Source organism: Tachyglossus aculeatus, chromosome 3 (assembly GCF_015852505.1).
Source record: "Tachyglossus aculeatus isolate mTacAcu1 chromosome 3, mTacAcu1.pri, whole genome shotgun sequence".
Lineage (NCBI taxonomy): Eukaryota > Metazoa > Chordata > Mammalia > Monotremata > Tachyglossidae > Tachyglossus > Tachyglossus aculeatus.
In genome coordinates, this window is record NC_052068.1 from 76,224,950 (window position 1) to 76,235,973 (window position 11,024).

The 11,024-nt window shown below is 44.2% G+C and overlaps 1 non-coding gene across 1 annotated transcript; it reads right to left on the reverse strand.

Moving 5' to 3' along the window:
• Nucleotides 1–5,780: 5,780 nt before the first annotated feature.
• LOC119925971 lies at nt 5,781–5,918 on the reverse strand. The gene has a single exon (XR_005449891.1). It is a non-coding gene; the product is annotated as a small nucleolar RNA SNORA7 (small nucleolar RNA).
• Between the last annotated feature and the right edge of the window lie 5,106 nt (nt 5,919–11,024).

The window sequence follows — 11,024 nt, forward strand, 5'->3', positions numbered from 1 at the left end:
GGAACACTGTTCTCCAACCAGCTGCCAGGGCGGCCTCCACCAGCAAAAAGTAAAGAACAACATATTTGAAAAGCTCAACCCTGAGGAAGCCACACGGAAGCTGAAATGTGTGGTTTATGTGATGAAAGATCTACCCTACGTTTCTGCCAATAAGTTTCCCCAAGGTTGGCAACCTCTATTTTGGTGAGTCGAAAATAAATAATTAACCAAATGATACTCCCTTGTTCAGATTCATGGGAGAGAAGCTGCCACCCTGAATGGCAGCTCATTAAAAAGGGTTTGGCTCTTGGGACATTGTTCACACCCATTAAGAGAGATCAAGCAAATCCTAAACTCTAGTGCTTGAAAATAGATTCTCCATTTGTTACCTGGAACAGGAAGAGTGGAAAACAGTCAGCAACTCCAATCAAATTTGGTTTAAGCGACAGAGGGGTGGTTTTAAGCAGTGGTAGGAGACCTGATTCTCTGCCAGACTATGGTTCTCGTTTTGGACACCCCACCTCCGGGCTGGTCTCCCTGGCCCACATAGCTCCTTTTCATGGAGCTGCAGCAGAGGTGGTGGGAGGGAAGGAGAAAGAGGAAGAAGGCAGCAATTTCTGGGCCCTGGCTCACTCCACCTAATCTCTCTGATCTTGGGGAAATCCCTGGGGGTGAGACCCTGGACTAGCAGAGGGTGAGAGCCTTGAATCTTGAAGGACACTGACCCTCACTTTAAGCAGAATATCTAGTCCCTCAGCAGCTGCAGCTGGGGAGGGGTCAGAGTGAAAGGCCAAGCCACTCTAACTTGTCCAGGACTCTCCGCTCCGACTCAGACTTCCTAACCTCACGACCACGTCTCTCTTCCCTGGCCCCCTGAGGATGGAGTATGGGGAAGAGAAGGGAATTCCAGGAACCAGAACTGGAAAATATGGGAAAAGAGGGAGAAGTGCAACTAAGAGTCTCTTTCTGGTCCCCTTCTTCCCCTGGAACTAAGGTTCCTGCCCCATTGTCTTAGTTTCAGCCTGATGTTGAGCATCTTGCAAATACAAAAATATCTGTGGGAGTTTAACTTTCCTGTTTCAAAAAAATAATAGTGACGGTGTTTATTACTCTGAATGTATTACTCCTTGTGAAGCACTGCTAAGCTCTAATCAGATTGGACACAGTCCCTATCCCACATGGGGCTCATAGTGTTGGCCAGAAGGAGAACTTTCAACAGATTAAGAGACTGAGCCCCAGAAGGGTTAAGTGGCTTGGTCAAGGGCACAGAGCAGGCAGATGGTAGAGATGGAACAAGAACTTGGTCACCTGACTTCTAGTCCCGTGATCTTTCCACTAGATCATAATGCTCCGGCCCACTTTCCTGGGCTCTGAAGAAGCAAAGGTGATCCCAAAAAACTATCCTCAGATTTATTTCTCAAAAATTGTCTTTTGGTTGCTGTAGCCTTCTGCCTGCAAAAGGGAAAATCCCAGAATGTTTAAGTGATGTTTCAGCAATGAACAACTTCTCCCAAATCAATGCATTTTTGGAAAACGTAACATGGATTTTATAAAAATAGATTTGGAAAGCCAGGAGAAAAGTATCCTCCTTGTCCATTTACTTATTCTTGACTACTATTATTATTATTATTGTATTTGTTAAGCGCTTATTATGTGCCGAGCACTGATCTAAGTGATGGGGTATTTACAAGGTAATCAGATTGGGCACAGTCCCTGTTCCACATGGACTTTTAATCTAAGTAAGGAGTAGAGGCACTGAATCCCCATTTTACAGATGAGGAAACTGAGGCACCAAGAAGATAAGTGATTTTACCAACACCACCCAGTGAGCACTGACAGAGCTAGAATTAGAACCCAGGTCCTTTGACCAGGCCTGTGCTATTTCCACTAGGCACACTTCCCCTTTGATCATTTCACAATGCTTCCCTAGGACTGGCATCCAGAAACTGAATCTAATCTACTCCTAGCTCACCTTCGGTTCCAGACAGCTACCCACCCAGGGCTGGGGCTCCAAAGGACCTTCTGTGAACACGCTGAAGAGAAAACAAGAATGATCCTAAACAAGAGTGATGAATCAGTAGTGGGCTGCAGAAATGTCACACTGACTATTTGAAGGGCAGCCTCAGCTGTGGGGAGACAAATGCTTTCCACAAAACAGGAAGGCCTGAGCACAAATAAGAGTCTGTCTTAGACTGCCACTTTACAATTTTGACCCTATAGAATACCGCGATCAAATATGATCAGAGTTTCTTTGGAAATGCTGTATGAACTGAAGGCAGAAATGTAAAGAGCATGATGGAGGTTCCAAAAAAATCACTGAAGTTAAATTTAAGATGCTATTGCCTGATTTGAACGATGCTCTCTCCCAGCTGCTCGGCTTCCTAACTTGATATCAAGAGACTGCCAAGGGCCTCAAAACTGCTTTTTATTACCTTTTAGAGTCAAGTATACTATGCAGCAATCTATGAGTCCCTGTACTACAAGGTTTTAATAAGAATTGAATTTGGTCATGCAAGGTCAGAACAAAGAAGATATCCATCTAAGGGAGGGATTCCCCTTCTGCCACAGCATATCTGGATCCCCAAATTAGCAGAATGGCTGGCTTCAAGGGTAAAAAGGAAATGGGTTAATAAGTCAAGAGAGAAGTTTTGTACATGAGGAAAAATAACTTCTTAAATATCAACGGGATGAGCATAGTGGGACAGACTACTGAGAGAGCTCTTAGAGTTTACCACAGAAGGAAATCTTTACTATGTAAAAAAACCCCAAAATCCCCAAACCAGATGACTGTCAATACTACTGATTTAAGCTAAAGACAGGAAGCTGAATCAATTAACCCCATAAGACCTTTCCAGCTTTTTGGATGCTAGGTGATCAAGGGCTTGAGTGAAACACTGTGTGATCAAAATACTCCATTGCTGTACCAGAACAATTGGAGTGTACTATGACATAACATAAGGCATCACAGTATAATGCAGTGCGGTATAATATGACACATCAGTAGAAAAGCAGCATAGCCAAGTGGATAGAGGATGGGAGTCAGAGGACTTGGGTTCTAATCCTGGCTCCACTGGTTACCTGCTGTGTGACCTTGGGCATGTCAATTAATTTCCCTGGGCCTCAGTTCCTGCATTTGCAAAATGGGGACTCAATAGCTGTTCTTCCTCCTACTTTATGTGAACCCCATGTGGGACCTGATTATCTTGTACGTGTCCCAGAGCTTAGCGAAGTCCTTGGCATGTAGTAAATGCCCAACAAATTCCACAATTGTTGCTATTATTATGATCTACCTGAGCATGTTGTAATATAAGGCAGCGTTTCAAAGTACAATATGGTCTATAGTATAGCTATTAGAATTAAATATAATCTATTGACTCCTACTGCATTGATCTGACCTTGATGGTAGGATATTTTGTAGCCAGAAAAAGAAATCATAAAACCAAGTTAAAAGAAATATTGCCCTGGTGGTACTAACACCTTCCTGATGTTTGTAGAGGAAGTTGACCGTGGGCCAATATAACAAGACAAGAGGGAGTTCCTAACCACTTTCAAGGGCAGGAGGCCAGAAAGCAGATGGCTTCAGGCTGCCCAGAAGCCTCCCACATGGCTGAGAGATGTGCTATGCCACCGAACACCAACCCCAAGCCAGCAGGGTGGTCTGGAAAGAGAATGATTGTTTTCCCAAGAGTTGTTTCAAGAATGCAGCTCCTCACCTAATAAAAGGAATGTGCAGTGATGAAAACAGGACTAATATTAGCATCTGCAAAATCCAGAGCAAAGGGTCTGGTATTAAAGAGAACAAGTTTTTCATAGACGGGGCGCCAGATAAATCTTTTCATTTTTGATTGTAAATCTTGCCTGAACCCCAGGAAAGAATATACTTCCGCCAGAAACCCGGGAAGGGCGGTAGAGAAAGAACACACTGTTTGAAACAGATACCTTCAGGGCTTAACCACGGCGATAATGTCTTCCTCAGCCATATGCTGCTGAGTCTCTCCTGTTGAGGTTCTGAAAGGCAGGTGGCATTTCACCTGAGTCCTCTGTAAGGTTCTGTGGATGTAAGCTCATTAGGGGCAGGGAATGTGTCTGTTTACTGTTGCATTGTACTCTTCCAAGCGCTTAGTAAAGTGCTCTGCCCTCAGTAAGTGTTCAATAAATATGAATGATGAATAAATGACTGAATGAACGTGCAATAAATGCTTGTTGATAGTCTGACATAAGGTCCATGCTCCGGGCCCAGCCCCTGCCTGAGGCTCAGTTCCATTAGCCGGGCCACTGGTTGTGCTGGGATTGACTTCGTGTGAGAAGCAGCATGGTTCAATGGAAAGAGCACGGACTTGAGAGTCAGAGGGCCCAGGTTTCTAATCCCAGCTCCACCACTCGCATGCTGTGTGACCTTGGACAAGTCACTTAACTTATCTGGGCCTCACTTCCCTCATCTGTAAAATGGAGATGAAGACTGTGAGCCTCATGTGGGACAGGAATTGTGTCCAACTCAATTATCCGGTAATGCCTGGCACATAATAAGCACTTAACAAATACTAAAAATATTATTATTACTTGAGGAAGTCCAGAGGCAGAGGCAGAGAACTAAGGGATGCTGGAGGAATGTCCCAAAGGTACAAACCTGAAGGTCTTCCCTAGTAAAGTCACAGGTAGCAGGCCTCCTGACCCTTTGCAAGGCAGAGGTGCCGCCCTCTTTCTCCTTAGAGGGAGGGCTCTGGTGGAGAAGGATATGGGCTGTGGAGATCCTAGATGGCCGGATCTGATATCCTTTGTGGAAACTAGCCCATATTCGGGCTTTAAGGTTGGAATCCAATGTAAACAATCGAGGTTTAGGCCCTGGGTGGCCGAGGAAAAAAATAAGTACAAGTTACTAAAAACTACAAGTTACTGATGATATCCTGCGAGAGGTAAGTAGAATGGAGTCAGAAAGGCTGAGGTGAAATGAAGAATCTGAAATAAAGAGGAGGGGGAGGGGGTGGCAGAAGAGGAAGGCGATCAACAAAAAGCCTTTTTTACAAAGACCTTGAGAAAGCATATTACTAAAACACAAGTCACTCACACAATGCCACTAAATCCCGTTTTCATTATCGCTCTAGCCACTATCACTTCCCTTCCTTTCCGCACATTGCTTCCTTCCTATTACCCCAAGATCCTGTGGGCTTTTAGAACTTTTGTTCCTTTCAGTTGTGTTGTTTGGCTTTTAAGAAGAAAAAAATGTCTTAAGATGTTTCGGTAATTCTTAGTAATCAAAGCAATTATCTCAAAGTGCAGACTGTATCAGTAGTGAAGGCCTCAAGTGTACAGAGAATTCGGCCTGTATCTGTGAATCATACAGCAAAAGGTCATTCTTAGTGGTGCACAAGCAGTTGAATGCACACCAGGCAATTTTAACTCCTGGGTTTGAAATTTCAATAACCACCTGCTTTTTAACATTTCCATTTACCTTTGGTAACATTAGTCCTAATCTTAGCCTGTCTCTGGCCCCCGACTTTACAGTTCACGAGCTGTCTGTACACTTTTATGGGTTTCTGGAGGTGGTCCTTTAACTCTCAATGATCCACAAATGGATTGTCTTGTCTTACGCTGTCGAGAGACCTTCAGTCCACAGCGACTCCATGGACACATCTCTCCCAGAGGACCCCACTCCATCTGCAATCATTCTGGTAGTGTAACCATAGCGTTTCCTTGGTAAAAATACGGAAGTGGTTTACCACTGCCTTCTTCCATGCAGGAAACTTGAATCTCTGCCCTTGACTCTCTCCCATGGTGCTACTGCCCAGCACAGGTGAGTTTCGACTTGTAGCAGATTGCCTTCCACTCCCTAGCCACTGGTCAAGCTAGGAATGGAATGGGTATGCCTCTGCTTGACTCTCCCTCCCGTAGCCAAGACTGGTAGAGTATTGGAAACTCTCTAGGTGTGATACTGAGAGGGGGACAAATGGACTAATCCTAGCAAATTTTGAAGTTCTTATCAGCTGTGAGCAATCCTTCCCTCCCTTCTCCCAGGCAGAAGCACCCACAATCAAGGTTCTGGGTTATTACCAAGACCACTTGTTTTTGGGTGCACTAAATAATAATAATAACAATAATAATAATGGTATTTGTTAAGCGCTTACTATGTGCAAAGCACTGTTCTAAGTGCTGGGGGATACAAGGTGATCAGATTGTCCCACGTGGGGCTCACAATCTTAATCCCCATTTTACAGGTGAGGTAACTGAGGCACAGAGAAGTGAAGTGACTTGCCCAAAGTCACACAGCTGACAAGTGGCGGAGCCGGGATCAGAACCATGACCTCTGACTCCCAAGCCTGGGCTCTTTCAACTGAGCCACACTGCTTCTCTAAATGCTGGGATAGTTACAAAATAGTCAGATTGCACTCACTCTCTGCCCGACATGGGGCTCACAGTTTAAGAGGGAAGAAGATCAGATATAGAAGCAGTGTGGCTCAGTGGAAAGAGCCCGGGCTTTGGAGTCAGAGGTCATGAGTTCAAATCCTGGCTCTGCCAACTGTCAGCTGTGTGACTTTGGGCAAGTCACTTCACTTCTCTGTGCCTCAGTTCCCTCATCTGTAAAATGGGGATTAAAACTGTGAGCCCCCCCGCCCTCCCTTGGGACAACCAGATCACCTTGTAACCTCTCCAGCACTTAGAACAGTGCTTTGCACATAGTAAGCACTTAACAAATACCATTGTTATTATTTAGTGTAGTCCATAAACAAGTGGTCTTGGTAATAACACAGAGCCTTGACTGTGGGTGCTTCTGCCTGGCTTTGCACATAGTTATTACTATTGCTATATTGAATCCCATCTTACAGATGAGGAAACTCAACCCCGGAGAAGTTAAATGACTTGCTCAAAGCCATACAGCAAGCAAATGATGGAGCTGGGATTACAACCTAGGTCCTCCAACTCCCAGACCCAAGTTCTTTCTGCTAGATCATGCAGCTTCTCTATCGTTATGCAAGATTTACACACTTGTCTCCTTGGTATACTCACTGCAATTAATATTTAAGAAAAAGACATACATATTAATATATATATTAATATATATATACACACACCTCTGAAATTTCATGGTGCCGAGATTTAGATTAAGCCCCAAACCCACTGTGGTGGGGTGGATTTCCAGGGGCAAGGAGTTCCAGGCAGATAAAAGGACATGAGAAAGCAGTCAGCGATAGAAAAGTCGAGAGAGAGGTGCAGTAAAAAGCTTTTCTTGAGGGTAGCAAAGAGTATGAGCTGGAGTGTAGAAGGTGAAGAGAGCAATAACAATAATTATGGGTCACTTTACAGATGAGGAAACTGAAACCAGAGAAGTTAAATGATTTACCCAAGGTCATACAGCAAAGTTGAACTCCCTCCTCAAATCCTCTGTCCCCCCCCACCCCCCATGCCTCCCCATCTCTTGCCCCTAATGACCTGGCCATGTACTTTATTGAGAGAATTGAAACCATCCTAAAATCTCCCCTGCTCCTCTCCAGTCCCTCCCTCCTCCTTCTCCATTCTTCAGCTCTCCCATCTTTCCCAGCACTATCTCAAGAAGAGATCCCCCACCTCCTCTCAAAATCCACCCCATCCAGCTGCACCTCCTACCCCATCCCTTCACACCTTATCAAAGCACTTGCCCCTTCCTTCTTCCCTCCCTTACTACCACCTTCAGCTGTTCACTTTCCAATTTATTTTTTCCCACTGCTTTCAAACATGCTTATGCTTCCCCACCCCCCAAAAAATCCTACTTTGACCCCACAGCTCCCTTCAGCTATTGCCCTCTCTCCCTGCTACAGTTCCTTTCCGAGCTCCTTGAGTGAGTCGTCTGTACCCACTGTCCCCAGTTCTTCTCCAATTTTCTCCTTGACCCCCTCTGATCTGGCTTTTTCCCCCTTTACTCCACAGTTTCCGCCCTTTCATAGGTCACTAATGATCTCATTCTCGTCAAATGTAACAGCTTCTACTCCAACCTAATCCCCTTATCCCCTCAGCTGCCTTCAACATTGTCAACCACCCCCTTCTCCTGGAAACATTGTCCAACTTTGGCTTCACTGACACAGTCCTCTCCTGGTTCTTCTCCTATCTCTCTGGCCACTCATCCACAGTCTCTTTCATGAACTGCTCCTTTGCCTCCCACCCCCTAACTCTGGGAGTCCCTCAAGACTCAGTTCTTGATCCCCTTCTATTCCTCATCTATAACCATTTTCCCTGGGAGAACTCATTTACTCCCATGACTTCCACTACCATCTCTATGCAGATGATTCCCAAATCTACATCTCCAGCCCTGATCTCTGTGTTTCTCTGTAGTTTTGTCTTTCCTCCTCCCTTCAGGACATCTCTACTTAGAGATCTCTACTAAGGGAAGCAGCGTGCCTCAGTGGAAAGAGCACGGGCTTTGGAGTCAGAGCTCATGGGTTCAAATCTCGGCTCCGCCAATTGTCAGCTGTGTGACTTTGGGCAAGTCATTTCACTTCTCTGGGCCTCAGTTACCTCATCTGTAAAATGGGGATTAAGACTGTGAGCCCCCCATAGGACAACCTGATCACCTTGTAACTTCCCCAGTGCTTAGAACAGTGCCTTGCACATAGTAAGTGCTTAATAAATGCCATTATTATTATTATTATTATGTATTGCTGATACCTTAAACTGAAAATATCCAAAACAAAATTCCTTATCTCCCCACCCAAACTCTTCTCTCCCTGATTTTCCCATTACTATAGACAGCACCACCATTCTCCCATTATCACATGCCTGTTACCTTGGCATGATCCTCGTCTCATCTGTCTCATTCAATCCACACATTCAATCTGTTACATATTCAATCCTGCCATTTCAACCTTCACAACATCGCTAAAATTCACCATTCCTCTCCATCCAAACTGCTGCTATGTTAATCGAAGCATTAATTCTATCACACTTTGATTACTGCATCAGCCACCCTGCCTTCTGTCTTGCCCCACTCCAGTCCAGATCATTTTTCTAAAGAATCATTCAGTCCATGTTTCTCCTCACCTCAAGAACTTCCACTGGTTGCCCATCCACCTCTGCAACAAACAGAAACTCCTTACCTTAGGCTTTAATCAATCAATCAATCAATCATGTTTATTGAGCACTTACTGTGTGCAGAGCACTGTACTAAGCGCTTGGGAAGTACAAGTTGGCAACACATACAGTCCCTACCCAACAGTGGGCTCAAAGCACTCAATCCTGTTGCCCCCTCTTATCTTACCTCCCTTATTTTTTTTTACTACAATCCAGCCATCACAGTTTACTCACTGTACCTTGATCTTGTCTATCTCACCAACAACCTGGAAGGCCCTCTCTTTTCGTATCTGACAAATGATCACTCTCCTCATCTTCAAAGCCTTATTAATAATAATAATAGTGATGATGATGGCATTTATTAAGCGCAAAGCACTGTTCTAAGTGCTGGGGAGGTTACAAGGTGATCAGGTTGTCTCACGGGGGGCTCACAGTCTTAATCCTCATTTTACAGATGAGGTAATTGAGGCACAGAGAAGTTAAGTGACTTGCCTAAAGTCACACAGCTGACAAGTGTCAGAGCTGGGATTTAAAGCCATGATCTCTAACTCCAAAGCCCGGGCTCTTTCCACTGAACCATGCTGCTTTTCATTAAAAGCACATCTCTTCCAAAAGGCCTTCCCTGCCTTAGCTCTTATTTTCCCTTCTCCAACTTTCTTCTGTGTCACCCTCATACTTGGATTTATACTAGTTACCAACCCCTCCCTCAGCTACCAGCACTTATGTACATATCTGTAATTCATTTATTTATATTCATGTCTGCCCTGCCCCACATCCCACAAGATTGTAAGTTAGTGGTAGTCAGGGAATGTGTCTTCCAATTCTGTCATATTGCATTCTTCCAAGAGCTTAGTACAGTACTCTAAATACAGAAAGCACTCAATAAATACAGTTAAGTGATTGACTGAAGTGGTGGATCTGGGATTAGAATCAATGTCCCCAATTATCAGACCTTTCTCTTTCTACTAGATCACACTACTTCTGTATCAAGGACAGAACTGGTAGACAGCTCACCACTAGGAATTTCTGCTTGATCATTTATAAGAATCTTGATTTTCTTCCAAAGAAACAGGAAGATAATGAAACGTAAATCATCTATCATATATGACAGCGATGAGTGAATAGTGATCAGAGAAAGGGTAGAAGTAGTAAGGCGTGGAGGTTTATTTCACTTAGCAGAGATTTTATTTTCACTTTTCTGTGGGATGATTCTGGGACTGATCTTTTTTGAAGCCAACTTAAAGAGCAGCAAATAAACAAAGCAAAAAAAATAATCTTGGAACAACTCTCAGATAAGGAGTAATTTGGAGGAGTTAAAGAAAACTCTCATTCAACATTCTCACATGACCTAAACGTTTCCTATTAGCAAGGAAGCCTGCTAGCATCCTGCTTTTATGGCAAATTAGCATTTACAATACCTGTGACAGCAATTGGTGGAGAGAGGGAAATCGCTGAAAAAGTATCTCAAAATGTAAGTGCAATTTCTAAAGCTGGTGATTGGGGGAAAGCTGAGAAGAAAGTTCTGACAGGTGAAGATTTGTGAATTCGGGTTAATTTGGGGGACTACAGGTCCTGATTGTCCCTATGGGAGCAGGGGAGGGGTTACAGGACAACGGGGATCAGGAAAGGTCAGAAAGACCTATACTGGGCCCAGTCAGGTTAATTAGTGGGCGGATTCAGGAGGGATTTGCTTAGTTGGAAGGAAAGGCAGGGATCTTTGTGTTTTGGGGGTTCTGCTTTCTGGATCATGCCTTGACGGTGAAGCCTGGCATAAGGGCAGGCCGTGAGGTGCTTCAGTAAGATAAACCTGTTGTGAACCAAGAAATCTGTGTGTGCTCTCTTCAGAAGATGAAGAAAGCAGTTAAAGAAGATGACAACAGTTTTACATAGGAAATAAGCACATCAGATATTCAAACGAAAGGATTTAGAGAAAGAAATTCACCACTTAAAGGGTTAAATTCAGTACCTCCAATTTTGGGCCACCTAGCCTCTGCCCCAGCCAACCCACA